This window comes from Chroicocephalus ridibundus, chromosome 6 (assembly GCF_963924245.1).
Source record: "Chroicocephalus ridibundus chromosome 6, bChrRid1.1, whole genome shotgun sequence".
NCBI lineage: Eukaryota > Metazoa > Chordata > Aves > Charadriiformes > Laridae > Chroicocephalus > Chroicocephalus ridibundus.
In genome coordinates, this window is record NC_086289.1 from 23,172,452 (window position 1) to 23,194,448 (window position 21,997).

At 42.3% G+C, this 21,997-nt stretch overlaps 1 protein-coding gene across 30 annotated transcripts in view; it reads right to left on the reverse strand.

Annotated features, from left to right (window-relative positions):
• The window catches only part of SORBS1 (sorbin and SH3 domain containing 1), a 174,393-nt gene that overhangs the window by 114,276 nt on the left and 38,120 nt on the right, over positions 1–21,997 (reverse strand). For all 30 annotated transcript variants that reach the window (XM_063338897.1, XM_063338896.1, XM_063338888.1 and 27 more), the window contains exon 2: positions 17,495–17,553. The gene's annotated coding sequence lies outside the window, so the exon portion shown is untranslated. The remainder of the gene's footprint in view (positions 1–17,494; positions 17,554–21,997) is intronic.

Genomic DNA, 21,997 nt, shown 5'->3' on the forward strand with positions numbered 1-21,997 from the left:
ACAGCCATCTCCAGTCACTGATGGGAGAACTGGGAAGGCACTCGTGGGTGCTTGAGAAAGCCCTGCAGAGTAGGATTCCACTTGGGAGCAGCAGCAGGTAGCCCTTTATTTACAACAATATACAATATAGCTCCAGCCTTCCATAATAACCGTAAATTACTAAGCAAGATGATGAACACCTAAAGGAAACATTGAAGTTGAAGTCCATGATAAGAAAGAGACAGGGTTACTATCTTCAGCTATCACCCAAATGAACCTAAATCAAAAAGCGTTTTTTAAATGATCCTGGAGTTACTGCAACTTCTATCTGCTTAATTTAAGCCTGGTTTTCCCAAGCATAACAGACAGGCTCAGAGCCTGGAGCTATGTCAGAATGAAACCCAGATTAGCTGGGTTTTAATTTCTCAAGCCAAAGCCTATAAAAGAACTCTGGTACCCAAGAGCAGTTGCTGGGCTGTGCTAAACAACAAAAGCTAACTGTGGCCATAGGAATGCCCAGAGTAGCCATTCCCTGTTTTGGAGAAGCACAGGCTATTTTTGCTGCCATGCACATCTCAGGTGAGGTGAACATTGCAAGGACAGATACAGGTGATTACTGGAGTAGAATAAAATTGGAAAACAAAAGTGAAGATCCAGCTCAAGTATCAACCACAGTGCTTGTCTTAAAGTCCAAGTGTCTGCATGCTCACAGAGACCGGAACTTTTAAAATGAAAGGAATTCTCCCATATTTATGCCAGCATAACCAAGAAAGACCTAACCCTAGGTCTCATTTAAAATGTTTTAACTGTGCTATTAATTATTGAGTCAAATCATCAAGTTTGAGTCTGGCCCTAAACAGTTCCAGCTGCAGCAGAGAAATCTAGAACCAAACCCAAACTTTAAGGCTTAATGTCAGTCTTGATTTTCTGTTAAATTAAGACAATATTTTCACCCCTAAGTATATTATTAAGCGGGCTAGAAGTTGTGCCAATCTTACTCCTAGTTTTATTAAAAAATTTCTCAACTTGAATTTGCAGTTAGACACAGGGCATCTCTTTTACTTTTGTTTCAGGATGTTCATTTGGGGAAATTTAACAGGCAAGATATGCCTATTTGAGAATGGAATCAATCAGGAATGCAGTTACAACAGAAAGAATTTCAGCAGACCATAAAAGAGAAAGAGAGGAAAAAAGAAAACCCTGCTACAAGAATAGTCTAGCAAAATGCAACTGTAGTGAGCTTGGGCTGCTTCCCAGTACTCCAGAGGGAATTCTGCTATTTGCTGAGTTTAGTGAATGTAATCTAGTGCCGAAGGAAAACCAGAAAAAAAAAAAAGTGCCGCTGCTTTCACCATTTTCTCAGTCCTGCTTTGTATGAGAAAGCATATGAAAGACAGAGAAATTATTGTATTACTGTGAAAGCAGACAGAAACTTGCAAAGCAGATGTTCTAGCACACATAAGAGGAACTCATTAGACACTGAATAAAACTATATAACCAGGATTTTAAAAAAAAAAAAAAAAAAGTCACTCAACAGGCAGATATATCAAGAAATAGGGGGCTCAAAAAGTAGTTTGGAAACAACATCTGTAGTGACAAGCAAGTCTCATTTTGTTATGCAGTAAAAGGGAATCAATACTTTCCACTACACATCATACACAACACCATCTTTTCTCCAAGAATTTCAGTACGTAACTTTAGGGAATTTATAAATCATTCAGAGGAGATATAAACAGTTAACAGGAAATCTAAAATGAAGTAATTCAAACAGAATCTACCTCCAAAACCAACAGATGCTCCACAAGTTATTTATAGCAGAAAATTTAGAAGAAATTGGAAAGGTCTTAAATCTTCCGAGGTTTTAAATACTTACTTCTTGCAGCCAAAATCACATCAGTTGAACATCCAGGAAAATTTTTTAAAAGCTTGCATTAAAGAGCTTGACTAGCTGAGAACATGATGTAACCTTTCCTTTGGACCGTCCTGCCATAGGCGTTTACTCATTCAACAGAAGCACAGAGCGTGATACTGTCGTGCAGCCTTTTACGTAGGGATGCCAAGGAGGAGGGAGGGAGGGGAAAGCCCTTCCCCAAAGGTTTTAGTTCAGCCCACTCATTAAAATACAGAGTGGAAACAGCTGCTGTAGAAAGGAAGAGAACATCCAGGCAGTTTTTGATTAAGTTTCTGAGGTGTAAAATGGTTTTGTTCTGGAATCTCAGTAAGAAAAACAATTTTTCTTCTGAATTTCATTCTTCCTCTACATTGCTCTTAAAGAAACTGGCTCTAACTCAGCTCAGAAATAAGTATAACATAGTGGATGGTCAACTCTGTTTTCAAAATCATTACATCACACTGTGGGAAAACAGATCCCTAAAAGATCCTCCCTCTCCTCCCTGCAAGGACTAGTACGAGTACACGTGTGTTTATAACGCTTAAATCTTCATGTAATGTAATACCTCAAATCACTGCACATCAAGAAGTCTCAAGCAAATAACATTTACAATTGATAGCATGCCTCTTACAGATTACCACCTCAAAGTTAAAACTAGATAAGGAACAGAGGAGGGTGGCAAGAACAATGAAAGCTTCTCAACTGTTTCTTGACATGGAGACACTGAATAAACGAGGACTCTTGAGGCTGAGAAAGCATTGGCAGAGGGGGGATGAGAGAGCTCTACTAAATCTCGAAAGGCACCAAAACCTCCAGTCTAGGAATGGCGGCTCATTCCTTCTGGTAACACAAGACCTAAGGGGCACTGAAAGAAATCTTTAGGCACAAGTTTTAAAACAAACAAAAGGAAGTACTTTTTCACATCATACGTAACGGGATTGCAGAGCTATTGCCCCAGGATCTTGTGGAGCTCCACTGTGTGAACAAGCTCAAAAAATTAAATTCAAAACAACTGAAAGAACAATCCTAAGCTAGAACTCTTAGCTTGGGAAGTTATTAACCACAAGTTACTAGAAGGTGCGGATATCTCAGGCGAAGTAGCAATTTGCATTTGCCCTCTACATTAACCCTTCCCCTAGACCTGTGACACCCCTGCCAGAGCCGCAGACTGCACTAGAAGGATCCTTGAGCCACAACTGTGCCTGTTCTTATACTCCCATTTACCTGATTTTCAGAACAGTCCTTAATTGTCTGTATTATTAGGTCCATTTCACAGATGGGGAATCAACTATGTACAGTAAGGCCCAAAGCAGCACAGCTCTTTGGAAATTTTGACTAGTAACCACAATTCAACAGTTCGGTACTACCCTTAAAAGTCATCTTGAAGTGACTGTGTACTTCTCAAGGGGAGCACCTGAGGTGGCCTTCCTTTCAAATCCCAGCACTTCTGACTCTTCCCTGTTCACTCCAGTGTAACTACTCCAGCATAACTACTTTCATGAGCAAAGTTATTCACCAACCAGAGTTTTTCCATAACAATTTCAGCAGCTATTACTCCTATTTTCTGCTCTCTCTCCCTTTACGTACAGTTAGAAAAAGTAATGCGTTCTGATAGTGAAATCCTATTGTAGCAAAGCTATTTTAACTACATATGTGCTTTTTATATATTGTCAAATAGCATTTTTCAATGTAAGGCAAGCAGACAGTTACTGGGTAATGACTGTTCTTATAGCAGCAACTAGCAGCTAGGTTTTGGGGGGTTGGGGGGTTTTTTGGGTTTGTTTTTGGGTTTTGGGTTTTTTGGGTTTTTGTTTTGGTTTTTTTAATGAGACGTACTTTAAAAATACCTTTGTAGTGGCCAGACGTTCACTGTGTGGCAAAAGGCATAATAGCCCACTGGCCCTGCTGGTTCAACAGCTGGTCTTAATTAATATTGAGAAACAGGACACTTTTATGCAAAATAAGCGAATTGACTTGAGATCCTTTTCAGACCAGGTTTGAGAAATGCAGCCACAAACTCTGCTTCCCTTCTCTGCTCCTAATTTTAAACAGGGGCTTCGTAGCTGTTTGTCTTTCTTTGTGTGTTTAATGTTTCCTGGAGGCCTGCAAAGGCATGCAAAATATTTTAGTTCAGGGCCTCTATATGGTTGTAATAGGAAATAGATGTCTCCCTTAAAGAGATGGGTTAGTATAGAAACAGAGATTATCTGAATGACAGCAGTCTTAAGTGTTTATTTCAAAGGGAAGGAAAGGACAGATAAATATTTACTACTTTCCGTTCACATCGTAGAATACAGACGCTGCCTATTTCTGGTTATTTATTGTCTAAGTAACTCAGGTTAAGGTCTGGTACTGTTCTCTTTTTCAGAATTTTTCTTCATATTACAAAGTTCTGATGCCATCTTTGCCACATAGTTCCTTTAAGCTGCAGAAGAGCCTCAGCTGGTTTCTAAACCCCAGGCTGGTCAAGACTTTATGCTTGTACAAGATGTGTGGTCACTAGAAACTAGCAAATTGCAGACTTTTTGGTCCACCTGAGAAAATGCATGTTCCCTGTGCAAGGCTTCACGCCTACACTGAAACAGCCTTTTAGAAAAATTCTGAGAGTTTCAGTGCTACCAGGTTGAAAAATGGTGAAGACAAATGAAAAAAAGACTTCGCTTCTTACTCTTGTTCCCTCTCTCATTTCACCCAACCTGAAGAGTATGTGCCGTCCCCTCCCCATCAGGGCAGGGGATGACAGAACAAGAACAGACGTTCTCTTTCCTCCTGCACAGGCCCTAATCAATATTCTTCAGGTCCTGATCTTTGACCATTCATAGCAGCAAACTGTGATCCCTAGCCTCCTTCAACACTGTTCCCTGACAGATCCATCCTTCCTCCCTTTCACTTTACCATGTATCTACTACTAGAGAACCAGCAAAATGAAAAATAACTTTGGGATAGTTTGCCTTTCCTAGATGCAGTCTTACCTTCTCTTCTTCAAGGCATGACTAAAACCGATGACATCTCTCTTCCCCACCCCTTCTTTCCCTTTTTTAATTAAAAGTTGCATGGTAAATCAAGAGGGGCTTAGAAGAAATCTCATTATCTTCATTTAGTTGCAACTACACCTCTTATGTCAGAAGACATTAAAGAAATTACTGATGGATTAATTCATTGAGGTGCAATGCAGTGGAATGCTGGTTATGGAAACAACAGCCAAGGTGCAATCAGATACTCTGTTCAGCAGATGAATGACAGATCAATACACTGATGGGACATGTTTTGGGATGCTTCTGTGTCCACAGGCATTCCTCTTTGTACAGCAACTCCATCAAAATCTCCAAAAATAAGCAGACTTGTGACAATTCACTAGCTGGATAGGAAGTCCCTTAGGTGTCATGGAAGGATATGGGAGTTCAATAAATGGTGTTTTCCTCTGAGCAAGCACCTCAGCACAAAGCCTTCAAACACAAAAGTTTCTACAGATCAGGAAAGTTGGTGTAGTGTTTGAAGGTGCAACTGGCTCCTCACGATGCCCAGCTGATGAAAGTTACACCTGCCCTATGAGCTGAAACAGTGAAACAATTTATTGCAGCAACTGCAACCCAAAACGATGTTCTGTACAGTTCCTCAGAGTTTTCATCTTGTCTAATTTTAAAAAACAATATTTTTTTAAGTATTAAATCAGGTTTGGGATATCAGTGAGTTTCTCCCAATTCTGTTTCCTCCTTACCTTCTTTTCCATTGGATGGAGCAAGGAGATGGAAAGGAAAGGAGAGCAAAGGTATTTAGGTTAGAAAAGGAGAAACAGAAAGGATGGGAGAACAACTTTTTAAGGAAAGGAAGGGATTTCAAAGCTGAAAAGTGAAAAACTTTTTGTCCCATTCCAAAACCAGTTAACCCTGCCATTAAAACTTAAGAACTTCTTTTGCCACATTTTGTTTTACAGTTTTCATTAGCAATTGTTTCTTTATGGAAATATTCATAATTATTTCAAATTCAATATTGAGAGGGAGAGGGGGGTTGCAATATAAATGGACTGGATGGCCAAATGGATCAAAACAATGACCTTTTGGCTTTTGATTCTGGAATGGCATGCACTGTATTACTAGTGATGCTATTATCTGTTATCACAGTGATTTTATTAATTAACTTTCGCTTTAGACCATAGCCTCTATGACATAATCAGGGTGTTCGTGGGATCTGTCCCAAATTCTGCCACATTTGACTTTTTCAGTCCATTTCTACAGTATACCTTGAAAAACAGGTTTGTGTTTCCACCAAGATCACTGAAAAGCTGCCCGTGGACAACATCTATCCTGACTGATCTCTCATCACAAAAGCCTAAAAGGTAATAAAGGGCTACTGCTCCTTAACTAGCATCTGCAAGCAAATCAGTGGGCCTCAGAAATCAGAATCGGCACTAGGCTTTAAGTGCAGTACTTTCAGGTAAGCTCTCAACTCCTACTTTCAGCCTAACATGTACTAATAAATTCCTCAGTGCTGCTATCTTTTGAAAAAATAAGTACCTTCTCAGCAGAGACCAGCAAGTTGCCCATGCCCAGCATTTTTTCGTGACCCTGGAAGATAAGGTTCATTTTGACTGAGGTCACCACAAACTTCCACACTTACACTGAAGTCCCATGGGATATTTTATTACCCATCCTGAGCACAGAAGGCTCAAATTTCTCAGGATCCATTAAAAAAGCACATACGTTTTATGGAAGCAAACTGAGATTGACCTAACCCGGAAACCTCGAAGGATGAGGCAATGTGATGAAGCATCAGAGGTGCTGAGCAAAACCTCAATAGTCTCAACCTGTTCTCTGGATGGTGAAGCCTCTCCCTTCCAGCTGACTTCCCCACCCACCCTGAAAGCACTCTGCTTTGGGAGTGGCTTTTCTCAACAGGGAAGCGAAACTTTCTTTTAATGTGGTTCATGGAAAGTTTTGTTGGTTTTCTTTCTCCAGCCCATCTAGGCTGGAAAAAAATATTAGGCCCAACCAAAAGCCGGTATAAAAACTCTGCCCATTTCTGGACAGTTCTTTTCAACTTGCAAGGAAGCAAATCCCACAATTGCAATTTCTTGTGGCTCATTATGGGAATGGTGGTGTAGCACAACCACAGAAAGAGTTGTACTGGAATGGTTTGAGCACAGCTACTGTAGAGCACTTTGAGATGCTTTCATCCAAAAAAAGATTTTATGAAAACAGGGATTAGATCAATTATAGGGCAACCGTGGTCTCTAAGTATAGGAAGGACTTTCCATAAATTCAAAGGGTAATAGAGACAACTGGATACATGGGATGCATTTTATTCCTACTTGTCTTTAATGATACACCATGGGATATAGAAACTGGGCTGTCGAGTATAAACAGTACAACCCCCAGGCATAAGAAATGAATTTATTTCTGATCCAAAGTCTGCTATCAGTAACATGAATCCTGTTATTGCTTTCAAGGGGCTTTGGATCAGTCTCCCATGAGCAACATGAAAAGGATATGAAGTCAGACAAGTAGAGAAACAAGGACAGTGTAATTTCAGCAATGCAGGGGAAAAAATTTACTTTCCAGAAAAAAAGGACCCGGGAGATGTCACAGTTGATCAGATTGCTGATTTACATAATCCAAAAGCCTTTTTCGGTACCAGAAGCCACAGAGTCACATACAATAAACCAATTCGCAATTCTGGGAAAGCTGCAGCGGAGCATCCCACCTGTCTGAGAAGACATAAAGCAGCCTCCCCAGGTCAGCAAGGTACCATTTTGTCTTTCCTGGGTAAGTTTTTAGCTGGATTCATTCTCAGTTTACCTGACCATGTTCCATCAACACTAGAGCTAACACAAGGTAAGGGTGAAGTTGGGGTAGGGGTAGAGTGGGGCATATTATTTCAGTGGCAACCAGGACTTGTATCAGTCTATACCAGTCGTGAAACCACAGCTCCATAGAAGAACTTAAAGTTCTTTTACAGTTTAGTGCAACTAAAGTAAAAGATCAGAAAGTAAAAGCCAAGAGAACAAATCAGGTTCAGGTAAACCGGGTATTTGGGAACAAGTATGACTGTCTGTATTTCCAGAGCAATGCACCTGGCACTTCTGAAGACCTACAGCAAAACATCTGAATTTACTCTTAAGTGTAAAGAATCCGTGGCACAATAAGAAGCAGAGTCTGGAAGCCCTAACCTAGCACCTTCCCTCTTTGGCTGGCTTAACGTTCTCCAGACAGATCATTTCCCTCCTGATTACAGGGCAATATCTCCCCTTCCATGAAGGGCAAGCCATTTCTGATAAATCATTCTGTTTGTTTACCACCTACCCTGCTTTCAGCACAAGTCCAAAGCACCCTGTTCTTTTCTCTGAGCGGGGCCTGGGTTAAAGGCAGGGTACTATCCACAGACACTCCAAATTTTCACTTTCAGTCTACGCTAGAGAGGTGTCTCAGCCACAAAGTTGCAGTCTGGGTCCTCCCTCTGCCCTTTTCTTGGATTTGGCTGCAGTCTGCCTAGCTCTGCCTCCTCTTCTCTCCTGTTTCTCACTGCAGCCCTGGTGGTCCCCTGCATGCAGCACAGCTGCTTCTCCTTCCCTCTTGCTGAAGCTTATTTCTAAAATGCCTCCTTGGAGCAGATGTTTCCCATGTGTCTCACCCTTTATTTTCTTCGCCACCCCCACTTGTTCCAATGCAAGTAATGATTTATCTCCTTGATCTTTCAGATCCAATCCTAAAATAGTGCAAGCATCCCTTAATCAACCTGCTCAGCTTGGTTCTGAGTGTGTTGTGTCCACACACACAGTGTCTGACTTTTCCCCTATGATAATATATGGGGAGGAGAAAAAAAGAAGGTTTAACCTTGGCACAGCCTTTGGTTCCCATTTCACCTTCAGATTATCAACTTTGGTATTTTTTGGTTTTCTTCCAGGGATGAAATTTTCTTTCTTGTAAATATTTTGTTAAACAGGATTAATACCTGCATCATTTGCCACTTTACCTCATCCCCCTCTTTTTTTTAGCTGCCACGAAAGATACTTCACAGGTCCCATCCCCCTTCTCTATGACATTTCCCTCTCTCCAGCTGTCTTTCCTTGGCATTGGCGCCTGCAGTGGCAGTAGACTTTTATACAAATTACCTTTGCTCTGCTTCATGCTTCCAAAATTGGTTTCTATATCAGGACAATTCAAGCCAGTTTCACAAGCTTATGTTAGATGTAGATCAAACCTAAAAGGAACGTGCTACAGCCGGGGACTCTACCCCAGTTTTAGGGGTAGAGGGATGGGTGCAGCACTTCCATCGCCTCTTGTGCAATACTATGTTTCTACTCACCTTAGGCCAAGTCCTGAACCCTGTCATCGGTCTACAAAAGGGGCATGTAACAGCACTCCGAAGGCTGGTTGGCCAGCCCTGCCCCAAGGAGCAGGTGAGCATCAGACTATGAAGTCCTAGCAGCTGCTAGTAGATCAGATCAGCAGAAGAAACCAAGCACCCAGAAACCTGAAACTAAAGTAATGCAGATTTTGCCCAAATTGGTCAAAGCCATCTGGATGGAGGCTTACACAGGGACAGTCCACAAAGTACTTGTCAACAGGGATTTCATTCTTTAAAGTCCTTACTCTGGTCTCAGTCCAGGGCAGGGAGCACCCCATAGCTGTGCTATTTCTCTGTGTCCCACAGCCATGGCACTTGTCACACTGCAGAACCACTCACAAATGGACTTGAGTTGGCAGAGTCAGCAGGCAGGATGATGGTGTGACCGACCCCCTCGCTTCGCTAGCAACTGTGTCAGAGAACAAAAGGTGGTGACGGGATGTCCCTTTCCTGACAGCATTGCTCCTGAATTTGCTGTCTCTGTGCAAGTAGCACTCCAGCGTGTGATTTCCCACATTTTGCGAGTGCTCCGATAAAAACTGCTGCATTCAGCCAAATGTTTAGTAACTCCTCTGATATCTGTATATTAAAAATGAGTGTGGGGGTGAGGGAAAGCAAAGTGTAATGGTCTGAGAACGTTAAGTGCAGTGCTGGGCAAAGAAAAATTTTCGTTTCCAAATGCCACATGCAGATTTGTTGCAGAGACAAAATGGGTGCGTAGGCACTGAAAAGCCCTAGGCAGAGACCTTGGTTTCATTTCCAGCCTTACCCAGAGTCTCTCTCCAGGACTTGAGCTGAGTCACTTCATCTTCCGGTATTTCAAATACATATATCAAGGCTGTATACTCAGAGTGGCAATTGTCTTTCACTACGCTTGCACTATGCCCAGATCTCAGATGAAATCTCAAGGCACCACAATCAAAACTGGCAGAAACTAACGTAATTTTGTAGCACTGCCATGAAGTTATTTTTATGAACTACTAAGAACTTTCACTCACTAGCTTTAATAGGCTAAAAGCTTCACAGCAACATGGATGAGACTGAATGCCTCTGAATGATGGATCTGGCTGTGTCAAAACTGCTGTGGAGCCCCACTGTTCCCAGCGCTGCCAATAGACAGTAAAGAGGAAAAGTCCAACTGATGCTGCTGGAAGGTGATACTCCTTTCTCAACACCAACTACCTCTGTTTCATGTACTGTTTCTCTCAGACAGTTTTGGTTTTCCAGACCAGAGAGGACCTAGCTTTCTTTTACTTCCCCCACACACCCTTTTATTATTTTTTAAAGAGCAATTTAGTGCCCTAGACAGCTTTGCTTAGAGCCAACCCCAGATAATAATATTATTTCTCTCTTCCCATACTGTCGACTAGACTTATAGATTTACTGAAATTCCATTTGGCTGGAAGCTCATTATGCAGTGTTTCCTGCAGCTCCCATATAAAACAGATTTCATGCAACAGAGAAAAACATCTGTACCACCCTTTGTTCCTCAATTCCTTGAAAAGAAAAGGATAAACTGCAAGAAGTCTCAAGAATTCAATATTAGGTGAAAAGAAATCCAGTTCTGGAAGCACCAAATCAATAAAAGAAGCTTCCCAGGTGGAGATGGGGGAGGGTGGGGGGGAAGGGGGAGTGCAGAGCTCTGAAGACCAATAGGTAATGAAGGAATACTTGCATTCTGAACAGGGTAGACCAAAGACACTGTGCTTACTGTTCAAGACAGAGACTTTCACAGATTTTATTCTATTCTGCTGGTGTGTAGAGAATGTTGGTAGAAAGCCACCCAAAGCCTCTGACCCTCAAAATCTGCAACATGCTTTCAACCAGATCTGGATACTGAAGCCATCTCTGCTTGAATGTTACAGAGAGGCAAGAGAGAATTTTCCTATCCATTCCTGGCCATTTCATTTTCAAGCTTATCTCATATACCTAACAACTCCTTTTCCATTCTTACTACCTCCTAAACTTGTTATATTGCTTCAATTCCTATTTTCACTCTTTTTACACCTTCTGATTTGTTAGTTCCCAGACCTGCAAATTCCCTTCTCCAGTCACCATCTTCTCAGAAATCACTTTTCCTTCAAACATTTCTCACCCTTCCTCCTACAAGCAGCTGTGCTGTATGTCATCATCTAGGCATGATTTAGACTCGAGGCTCTACAGTGCAAAGAACAGGTCTTACTTATGTTTGTGAGTCCTTGTCTAACTTTATGCTGCTGTATAAATGTTTAATAGGTAATAATGCATTTGCTGGAACAAGCTGTGCACTAATACCCAGTGAGACTGTTTGGATACAATCCTTGCTGACTGTCAGAAGCTTCTGGAATTAAAAAAACATGCAGCTGTTTGGTGACACTGCAGTTTCAAAGCTAAAGGATGCAACAGTTGAAGTGGCCTAAAGAAGCATCGTAGCACTGGAAATGGCCCTATCTACTCTTCCCATGTTTGAATCAGGATAGAGTGTGGGAGCTCGGCACTATGGACATGGGGCTATGCTCAGCTACAACCATTGCATCTCACCTTCTTGATGTTATCTCCCTCCAGAACCCCATGTTAACGTAATTTTAAGCAAATATTTCAAATCTCTGCTTTCTCTTTAATGTTGGCTGAAGAGGCAGGAATGGTCCTGTCCATTTTTCACACTGCTGATACCATGATTTTGCTCTGGGTTCCAGTGTATTATGTCCTGTGCTAGAATTAATTGTGAAAGAGAAACCCCAGTGGCAGATCAGATGCATAGTTTTTATTTCAGTGACCAAATAGAAGCTGGGTGATTCATCACTGACACCACACAAGGAGTCAATGCTCAAACAAATAGGGAAAATATGATGTCTTGGCCTCAGGGCCAATGAATAAAATACGGTGATGCTAATGGAGAAAACCCAGTGGGGCAGCAGGAGTGTCAGGCGTTCATGTCATCTAGCCTCAGGTTAGCACTCACGGAGACAAACAAACCATACCAGAAATTTCCACAACCTGTACAAACAGAAATCTTTGGGGTTTGTTCTCTCTATATCAGGTTGCTCCTAATGGTGAAGTTGGTGATGACAAGTCTCATCCCATAATCTCAACAATTTGTGCACCGATGACATGAAATCCAGGGATATAAAGAACCACTGTTATGGCATGTTCATAGGGGCTCTGAAACAAGGAGTGCTGTATCGCGCCCATCCAGCCATTGACCTCCAACGCTGCGTCCTAGGGTCAGGATCTCTTTCCTATTAATTTTAACACAGTTTCACTAACAACACTCTTGATATTTTATCCTTGAAAGAGATTTGACTAAGTGATGAATTGAGAAGGTTTTCACAATTGTCAGTGTGCGTTAGGAAAGAAAAGAAGCTATATCCGATGGAAGCAAGTCTAAAATTAAGCTGAAGACGACTCTATTAGGAAAAATTCCTGTAAGAGTGAAATCTGTTGGACTTTATACAGCTTCTTCAGTGGTATAAAAAAATACTCCACCACCTCAGTCATTTAAAAATAGATTGGACCAAACAGTACAAAAATATATTGCAGGGAACACAACTATATCAGCATGGCAGTAAAACAGATGAGCTAATAATTCTCTTTTCTCTCATTTTCAGGATCGTGCATGACAAGATTTCATAACTAGTCAAAATTTATTTACCAGCAACCAACACAATTTTCAGAGTTCAGATTTGGTGCAAATTAACATCTCTCTGGGAGGAAAGGCATGCACCATTTATCAAGTGCCGTCGGGGAAAAAGGCCGGCCTGGCTAAACAGGGAGCTAGTGTTACAACTTCGGGAAAAAAAGAGGATCTATGGCCTCTGGAAGGAAGGGCAGGCCACTCAAGACGACTACAAAGAGGTAGTGAAGCTATGTAGGGAAAAAATCAGGAGGGCTAAAGCCCAGCTGGAGCTAAACCTGGCTTCTGTTGTCAAGGACAACAAAAAAAGCTTCTATAAATATATTAGCAATAGGAAGAGGACTAAGGATTATCTCTGTCCTCTAGTAGATGGGGCCGGCAACATAGTGACCAAGGATGAGGAAAAGGCTGAGGTACTTAATGCAGTCTTTGCCTCAGTCTTCAGCAGTAGGACCAGTTGTTCCCTGAGCACCCAGACCCCTGAACTAGAAGACAGGGATGGGGAGCAGACTGAAGCCCCTCTAATCCAAAGGGAAATGGTGAGGGACCTGCTTCAGCACCTGGAGGTGAACAAATCTATGGGGCCGGATGGGATCCACCCAAGGGTATTGAAAGAGCTGGCGGAGGTGCTCGCCGGGCCACTTGGTATCATTTATGAGCAGTCCTGGACAACCGGAGAGGTCCCAGCTGACTGGAGGTTAGCAAATGTGACACCCATCCACAAGAAGGGCCGGAAGGAGGATCCGGGGAACTACAGGCCAGTCAGTCTGACCTCGGTGCCTGGGAAGGTCATGGAACAGATCCTCCTCAGTGCCATTACACGGCACATGCAGGAGAACAGGGTGATCAGGCCCAGTCAGCATGGGTTTGTGAAGGGCAGGTCATGCCTATCAAACCTAATATCCTTCTATGATAAGGTGACCCACTTAGTGGATGAGGGAAAAGCTGTGGATGTTATCTACCTGGATTTTTGCAAAGCTTTTGACACTGTTTCCCACAGCATTCTCCTGGAGAAACTGGCTGCTCATGGCCTGGACAGGTGTACTCTTCGCTGGGTAAAAAACTGGCTGGATGGCCGTGCCCAGAGAGTGGTGGTAAATGGAGTTAAATCCAGTTGGTGTCCAGTCACAAGTGGTGTCCCCCAGGGTTCGGTGCTGGGGCCGGTTCTCTTTAATATCTTTATCAATGATCTGGATGAAGGGATTGAATGCACCCTCAGTAAGTTCGCAGATGACACTAAACTGGGCGGGCGTGTTGATCTGCTTGAGGGTAGGTTGGCTCTGCAGAGGGATCTGGACAGGCTGGACCGATGGGCTGTGACCAATGGTATGAGGTTCAACAAGGCCAAGTGCCGGGTCCTGCACTTGGGTCACAACAACCCCATGCAGTGCTACAGGATTGGGGCAGAATGGCTTGAAAGCAGCTCGACAGAAAAGGACTTGGGAGTGTTGGTTGACAGCCGGCTGAATATGAGCCAGCAGTGTGCCCAGGTGGCCAAGAAGGCCAACAGCATCCTAGCCTGTATCAGGAATAGTGTGGTGAGCCGGACTAGGGAAGTGATCATCCCCCTGTACTCGGCACTGGTGAGGCCCCACCTCGAGTACTGCGTTCAGTTTTGGGCCCCTCTGTACAAGAGGGACATTGAGGTGTTGGAGCGTGTCCAGAGAAGGGCTACAAAGCTGGTGAGGGGCCTGGAGGACAAACCTTATGAGGAACGACTGAGGGAGCTGGGGTTGTTTAGCCTGGAGAAGAGGAGGCTGAGGGGAGACCTTATCACCCTCTACAACTACCTGAAAGGAGGTTGTAGAGAGATGGGGGCTGACCTCTTCTCCCTGGTGACAAGTGATAGGACGAGGGGAAACGGGTTCAAGTTACGTCAGGGGAGGTTTAGATGAGATATTAGGAGACATTTTTTCACTGAAAGGGTTATTAAACATTGGAATAGGCTGCCCAGGGAGGTGGTGGATTCACCATCTCTGGAGGTGTTTAAAAAAAGGGTAGATGGGGCACTGAGGGACATGGTTTAGAAGTGGCTCTTGTCAGGGTAGGCTAAAGGTTGGACTCGATGATCTTAAAGGTCCCTTCCAACCTCAACAATTCTATGATTCTATGATTCTATGATTCTAAGTGAGAAATATTACAGTTCTGAAGGGGACCAGGGAGGGGCAAGGCTCCTTAGTGCAAACCAGTTAGGGACAAAGACTTTCAGAAAGATTAGAACAGACACCTCAGAAAAATCTGCCCCCATATGACTGGAAGCTGAACTCTCTAGAAATTCCCACTCAGTTGCAAGTGTTCAGCTCTTGAGAAAAAGAAAAAAAACCACAAAACCCCACCATACCAAAACCTGGCCGCAGCTCTCTGCCTATTTTAACGAGTGTCAGGAACATTTTCCCTGAAGATATAATCACTTTCATGAACTTTTCAGCTCGTCAAATACCAGAGCTCATATGTGACAGGATTTTCACATGAAAGCTGTGTTCACAAGGCCAAACTACTTAGTAGAATCAAACTGAAATGGGGAGGGGACCTTTAAACAGACTTAGTTAAAACTACACTCTTATTCTACCTGATCAGAGACTGGAAAAAACCCCAACACTTTAAAGCAGAAGAATGTAAACCTCCTGGTGAAGTCCTCATTATTTTAATTTGAAAATAATGTTGCTCAAATAACCATTGTATCACCAGCTGGACAAGCAGTACAATGCCTTGGTGCTTAACACAAACTAATTCAAAGCAAAGAGAAGATGGAAATCTCTTTATTGTTTTATTTGGCCTCTAAAGAACCCTGTTTCAGGCACCCAAACCCAAATAACCAAAAGAATAGTTAATTGAGCAACTAATTTACACGACCAATTCCAAGCTTACAGATTGTAGGACCTGCAAACATGTTGCTGAGAGCATGTCCCCTCCCCCCAAGTACTGGTTTTGTTAAGCAATCCAGAGCTAATTCACAAAAACGTATTTCTGTAGAAACCATAAAACTTCTTTCATAGCCATTTTGCTTTGTTTCTAGTTCTTTTAAAATGTAACAAGCTCTGACTCGGATATAATTAGAACAATTTCCATTCATTCGAGTACTGAACAGATTTATGATACCTTGCATATTGACAGAAGAGTCACTTCTTCAAAAGGTTTCAAGGATGAACAGCTAAGCCTCAGGAACTAAAAAGCCCTTTAAGATTGGGGTCAAGCTAGGCATTTAGATTCAAAAATAATAAATAAATCCATTTGGAGACAAAGGCCTATTGTATACCAGCCTTCCAGGAAAGCCCATGGGTGGCTGAGAATTACTTGGGAAAACTTTCCATAAATTAATTCTGAATTATTCTCAGTTCTTTCTTCCACACTGAAAAGAGGGGTCTATGAAGGGAGAAAGGCATTGGTGAGTTCACACAGGGTCAGGGAATATCTGGCTTTCCAAATGCAGAACTAGAAAACATTCTTGGGACACTGAAAGAGAGAACCAGCACCTTCCCTGAGAACCTGGGGTACTATCAGCTCCAGCTACAAAGGGGTGGGCATACCTTTATAAGGTACAGCGGGGAGTACAAATTGCAGTAGTCAAAGCTTATGTGGTGCAATAGTTCAAAGGAATCACATCCCACCCTCTGCTCAAAAGGAAGAAAAACCAAAAAAAATACCCAAACAAAAAAAATAAGTCCCACTGTTCCTCATCATACATTGCTTTCTCTGCTACTAGGCAGACACTGTCAAGCTGACATGTAGAATTCATCAGAAAACAGAATTTTACTCAGGAATTTTACAGTGTCCTATTGAATTATATAGAAATTAATAACTAGGCTACATAGTTCTTTGCATTAGTTCTGAAAAAACATAGAAATGTCATGTAAAATATTATGGGCTTTTACAGTGACATTTATAGGAAAACACTATTCTTTATTCTTAACTCTGCACTCATATGTTAACAATTATCGCCACAAAAGCTATTTCAGTTCTTCCAAGTTATACAACAAACTAGACAGCAGGGACAGCTTTGAACCTTTGAACATCAGGTTCTTATTTACTATGTTATCCTATTTTTAGGTCAACATTTTACACATCTGCTGAAAGCACTTTCTCTATGTCAGGCAATTCTCCTGGTAAAACTGCTTCAGGTACCAAGCTGCTGACGAGGAGCAGCACAACTTGATTCAGTGCTTCATTAGAAAACAAGACCTTCTTACAGAGAGCTAGGAAGACTCACAGACTCAGCAAGGGAAGGACACAGTGCTTCCATTATGCCACATTATTTGCCCAGGAGTGATAACCGAGTTAGACCATAACGTTGGGGAATCATATTAATTAACAGACACTGACCATGATTTTGAAGTGTAGACCTACTATTAAATAGCTCTGTTCATGTTCCAGAGCCTCTGAAACCACGTGTTTATCCATTACCAGGCCCCCAATCTTGAACATTGCTTGCAACAGTCAGTACAAGCAGGATAGCCACTGTTGTACGCATTAACCTGAATTCCCAAGCTTAGTTCTGATTCAGTGCAATTTTCTGGGGAAGATCCTTGTATTCTGTTTAAAATCTTGCATTCAAAAAATCAAGGAATTAGTCTTCTTCTGCCAACAGCTTTGAAACTCACTTTTCTGAAAGTTTCCATACTGCATTTGAGATGAATACTTGGGAGAGTAACTGTGTGTAAAGTACATACCTTTGGCAGAGCTTGGAGAAAGAGAAGCCACAGCTCTACAGGTACGTCCTGGACTCCTCCTGAAAAAGAAAAAAGCAGTAAGTGTTATAGAATACAATAATCTAATACAGCCATTAGAAAAATGAACTATAAAACATCTCAGTCTAAAACAAAAGAAACCACCATTCTGGGGTCTGCTAGAAAATTTAACAATTATTTGTAGCCCATCTACTTCAACTAGCATTGTTATCTTTTAAACTAAGAGTCACCATTTGTCCATGAATCATCTTTTCTGAGGCAAGAGCCTCCATGTCTATGTGAAACTCAAGGCAACATCATCTGTTTATTATTCTGCAGGGTAACAGTGCCAAACTTCCTGCAACACCCACTTTAGCTGCTGAAACCCAGAGAACTGAATGTGCTGCTGTTAGCATTTGGAGACAGGAATATGTTTTGATGTAACGTATCAGACACAGGCTCACTTGGTGACAAGAAAGTATTAGATTCCATAACAGGTTAAAAGAGAGCCAAATATGAAAACACCGTATGCAATTCATACAGAGTAACTTCTACTCATCATCTTTGAAATTTTTCAAGAGTGTTCTAAACATTCTAAAAATACCATGGAAGGTGGTAAACAGTTAAATTCTCCTAGCTTGTCACATAAATGACAGCTTGACTGATGTATACAAATGTTCTAACACTACTCTTAGTATGTTGTGTTTGATACAAAGGTACGTGTGAGTCAGGACTGCTAGGACAAAAGTTCTCACGTACAGAGAAATCTGCTTCACAACTTTGGCTATCGCTATTTAGTCAGGTGTCTTCCTCCTTGCCAAGGACGCAGCCTGTGGATACCTATATGTAGGGATACAGTGTGTGTGCCAGAGACAGATTCCGCCTGTGGTCATTATGCTGCTCCTTCTCCATCTTGCAGTCTCTCAGGGAAGTGCTCCCTCCTGCCCGAAGAGGCTGGCCTTTGTCTGTCTCTTCCTGCAGGTCTCAACTGAGAGCAGAGCTGCCCAGAAAGACAGATCTGCAGAAGCTATTTAGAGTATTTCAATGAGATCTAAGCCCTGTAGAAGATCAGGTATCAGGATCTCTGCTCAAGGTTAAATCCAAGTTTTTCTCACCTCAACAAGGCCATATCGTGGGAACTCACCTGCCAATCTCCCTACCTGCAACAGGCCCTTCTCTACATGTTTTCAAAAGCAGGCAATAGCAGCTGGGAAGTTCATTCTCTGCTGCTGCCAAGGATAAATGATTAGAAATACCAGCAAGTGGCAGAATTCAACTCATACTCTCTGAGTCCAGTGTGAATGATATACAAGCAGGGCCCAGACTCCAAGCCGTCTTTCACTCCATGCTACAGAACCTCAGGACAGGTAGAGCTCACAGTTTTGCATCATCATTGTATTTGGATCCTGATAAGGGAATGTTTACACCTTCTATATACTCCCAATGAAAAGCTGCCTGTTCTCAATACAGAAGAAGGTGCTTTTTGAAACCGAAAAGTCCCTCACTGCTATCTTGTTTGCTTCTCAAATGGTAGATCCATAGGTACCTTTGGATGGGGAAAAGACACCAGCTTCTACCCAGTGGGAAGGGCACTATAGGATGAATAGTATTCATTCAGTTGGATCTGTCATGTCCAAAGTTCCCTTTCTCATCCTCGAAGTCCTCATGTGAGTCAGGACAGCTGTAGTCCTGAAACAGGAGGGGAAAAAACCAAACATCTCTCCAACACATCTTCTGTCACTGGAAGAGCTCCTGCCTACACTGGCAGGTAACCCCTCACATCAAATATTAGTCCATCATGCTGTGCAGTAGAAGCCCTTCTGGGGAGCTGCTCTACACTAGATGCGCAGCACACCACGATTTTTCTATTCTACTGTTCCTTTCTCAGTCACAAGACATGTTGATATGTTCTTGTGGGTACTCCAAGCGACCAGGGATTTTTCCCTCCCCACAATGTTGCTCTGGGGAGTAAGTAGAATTCCTATCAGCTTTCCTACCTCTTCCTTCTCCTCAGAAAGCAACCCACCTCACCAGTTACTTGAGCCCAGAAGTAAGGAATAGTGCTCTAGGAACACCTCCATCCCTCTTCTCCTCATCTCCTCAGGTTCTGAGCCTCATTTTTGTCAACATTTAATAGATCAAGTCCACCACACTGGATAGTGCAACTCATAACCATGCCATAACACCATTTAGTATGCCAATCAGGTGTCATGTGGTACCACTGATACCCTAAAGCCCCTTCCACCAGCAGAGACATTTTGCCTGCATACCTAGCCTGGCTGGCTGTCTTCCTGTGTCATTCAGCACTTAATTTCTCACTTACCATCTCTAAAGTGGGAACAGTAACAATATTCTTCCCAATTTAGGCGCTATGATGTGCTGACATCCCCACAGATGAACTCTAATAAAGAAAGAAGAGTGGCACAGCTGTACCATCTCTTTCTATCCTATACTTACTCTGGATCAAATCCTCTGTCCAATGCCTATCTTTTAGCCAAAGGACCAATCAAAGCCACTCAAGTGATAATCTAACTTTCTCATGCTCTAAGGCTGGTGCTGTTACACAAAGGTTACTATTCCCCCCCACCCCCCACATTAATTTATGAAGGGCAAATGCTGAATACAGGTCACCTGTAACGTGTCAAACTTGGATTGTTTACCTGCACAAAAGCTTTTTTACTCAAATCATGCCCTACCCTCAGCCACGCTTCAGAAATAAAAGCCTCTGAAAACAGAAACAAAACAAAAGTCAGACCTCTTAAAGTCCTGGATGTTTTTGGCTAGAATGTAGAGTCAAAGGCTAAGAACAGTGAGATACACATAACCCTGATTCCAGCAAGATTGCTCAAGGAAAATCATGGACTTTCCATACACCACAAGACCGCAAAATGCCTAAGTATACTGGAGCAAACATTATTATGAATAGCAGTAATAGTAAGTGTTACCATTAGGTAAGAACGGTTTACGTCAGAGTTACTTATCTAATGTTAATTCAGAGCGCCAAAGGACTGTTGTTTTCATTGGTTTGCAATGGAGAAGAAATTCATTGAGAGTCCAATTAAGTTCAATCACTAACGCATGCTTCCTACGGATATCCCTGAGGATCAGATACACATTGCAACTACATTCCTAACAGCTAGAAAGGCAGCAACAGCAAAATGAAATTCTGCCTATAAACTGTTGATTTACAGCTTGAAGAAAGTACCCAGGATGCCACCCGCTCCCTGCGAAATGGTCTGGTGAGGGCAAAATATGCACAGATTTCCTTTCTGGCAAGCGCAATGGTCTAACTTTTGCTTAGGAGGCAGCCATGCAGCTTCCAAACAGCTTGAGCAAGATGAGAGTACAGTATTTGAATTATTAACTTTTAAATTAAGTAGTATGCAAGATGTACAGAACATATGTTTTGACTCAGGCACTATTTTAGTGCTCAAGTAAATTTACTTAATGACTTACAAGTGTGAAATATTCAGATATCCAGGTAGGAGCAGCAAAAGTACATATCCTAGATACCATCAATAAAGATGCTGCAATACTGGAAGTTGTGCTGGAGGTAGAAGGAGATATTTTGGGCAACTCTCCCTGCATCTTGTGCAGAAGTCTCATTCATAACTATTGCACTTCATTGGCTCCTCCCAAACCACCCTTTGCAGTACTTCTTAATTACTGTTCACCATGAGCTTTTCGCTTTTCCCCCGTGCTCTGTTCGACCTCCCAGCCAATACTTTTGTGACATCTGTTAAGCATTTGAGCAGAAACAAGTTAGAAGGCCTGGGCGAGAGCATGTATCCAACAAATCCGGACAGTCTCCTGTATGCAAAACCCAGGTGGAAGCTTAAACAGAGATGTTTTGTACCCTAATATGAGCTACTCCATGACAGAAAGGGTAGAACATTTCCCTGTTCTTCTTTGATTTTGATGGAGCAAATATTGTCCTGAATTTACTGCACTGAGTGTTGACTGCTGAACGTCTGCCCCTCTCTAGGCTCATCGTATCTTCAGGTGAATGATGTGTCTTCCTGCCCCTCGTCCTTTCCTTCCCCAGAGCACATGGCTCAGTGACACAGAGGCAGGACTTCAGCAGTGCCCGCTCTCACAAGGTGACAAAGGCAAGGTAGGGATCAGCCAGGCTACTGGGATGCAGCGATCGGTGTCAGGCTGTTCAAAACTTCACTCTTCATCATAACTGCGTGCCATGCCTTTTGATCAAGAAGGATCATTCAACTGCAGCTTTCTTATTAAACAGCTCACTCCTGAATATTTCAGGCAAAGGTTTAAGACCCAAGGAAACACGGGTTCTTCCAAAATGAACTCCTGCCTTCTGAAACAGATCCAGTGGGCTCCAGACAAGTTGGTACTATCCTGTACTATTTTGACCACTATGAAGGCATTTCAAACTTAAGGTTTTACATAGATTTACATAAGGATTTACATAGATTAAGGATTTACATAGAATGACTGCACTCTGTAACTCTTGTAAGGACAGGCTACACTGACATCCCTGGA